The sequence below is a fragment of the Dendropsophus ebraccatus genome, chromosome 11 (genome assembly GCF_027789765.1).
Source record: "Dendropsophus ebraccatus isolate aDenEbr1 chromosome 11, aDenEbr1.pat, whole genome shotgun sequence".
In the NCBI taxonomy this organism is placed as follows: Eukaryota; Metazoa; Chordata; class Amphibia; order Anura; family Hylidae; genus Dendropsophus; species Dendropsophus ebraccatus.
This window is the reverse complement of record NC_091464.1, coordinates 90094856-90096411: the sequence shown is the minus strand read 5'-3', so window position 1 is coordinate 90096411 and position 1556 is coordinate 90094856. Positions and strand designations below refer to the sequence as shown.

General features: G+C 44.8%; 1 protein-coding gene across 1 annotated transcript in view; it reads right to left on the bottom strand.

The window, feature by feature from the left end:
* The window catches only part of SIDT1 (SID1 transmembrane family member 1), a 70627-nt gene extending 69609 nt beyond the window's left edge, over window positions 1-1018 (bottom strand). The window contains exon 1 of the mRNA XM_069946012.1: window positions 886-1018. The gene's annotated coding sequence lies outside the window, so the exon portion shown is untranslated. The remainder of the gene's footprint in view (window positions 1-885) is intronic.
* Between the last annotated feature and the right edge of the window lie 538 nt (window positions 1019-1556).

The following is a 1556-nucleotide window of genomic DNA, read 5'->3' as shown; positions in this document are numbered from 1 at the left end:
CATATCATCCCTGGTATCATACATACACATATCATCCCTGGTATCATACATACAGCACATATCATCCCTGGTATCATACATACACATATCATCCCTGGTATCATTCATACACATATCATCCCTGGTATCATACATACAGCACATATCATCCCTGGTATCATACATACACATATCATCCCTGGTATCATACATACACATATCATCCCTGGTATCATACATACAGCACATATCATCCCTGGTATCATACATACACATATCATCCCTGGTATCATACATACAGCACATATCATCCCTGGTATCATACATACACATATCATCCCTGTTATCATACATACAGCACATATCATCCCTGGTATCATACATACACATATCATCCCTGGTATCATACATACAGCACATATCATCCCTGGTATCATACATACACATATCATCCCTGGTATCATACATACAGCACATATCATCCCTGGTATTATACATACACATATCATCCCTGGTATCATACATACACATATCATCCCTGGTATCATACATACAGCACATATCATCCCTTGTATCATACATACAGCACATATCATCCCTGGTATCATACATACACATATCATCCCTGGTATCATACATACAGCACATATCATCCCTGGTATCATACATACACATATCATCCCTGGTATCATACATACACATATCATCCCTGGTATCATACATACAGCACATATCATCCCTGGTATCATACATACACATATCATCCCTGGTATCATACATACACATATCATCCCTGGTATCATACATACACATAGCTGTCACACAGACTAAGCAGGAGAGGCTGCAGGGATAGGGCAGCATTCACACCACACTGATGTGTGGCTGCAGGCTGTGGCACTGACTCACCTGTGTGGCTGTGCTCTTCCCTCTGTGTACTGCTGCTGCTGCTGGTGGGGGGCTGCTCAGGGCACATCCAACCTGCCATCCCCAGAGCCCAGGATGCCACAACCAAGGCAGCAGGCACAGGGTGCAGCCAGGAGCCCTCCCCTGCTGCCCTCTGATTGGCTCCTTATGTCCACAGAGTACACGCCGGCCAATCACTGCATCCTCTTCTCTTACATTGTTCTCATAATTTGGTTCAAAAGGTGTAAGGTGCAGAGGAATCAGAGCAATGACTCTGGCGCCACCTGGTGATCAATTACTGCTTACTACATCCATCTATATACAGCAGCTATGTATACAGCACCTGCCCCATCTCTCCTGTAAGAATATGTATATGACCTGCAGATGATTAAAGGATCAGCACTTGTATCAGGCAGCGGTCTGGGCATAAAAGGAGCCACAGTAAGGCCTAGTGACCAAGGTCAAAGTCCTTAAAGGGACAGTTAGTAGTGCTCTCCATTATGTGCATGAGCCCAGTAGTCCTGGATATTCATGAGAAGAAGAAAACTCAGCCCACCAGCTGCTGATTGGCAGTTATCTATCCATGCTGTGTATAGGCAGTCAGCTGTCAATCAGCAGCTGGAGGGTTCTCAGGATCAATGGGGTCCCTGTGGTCAGATCCCACTGATCAGCTT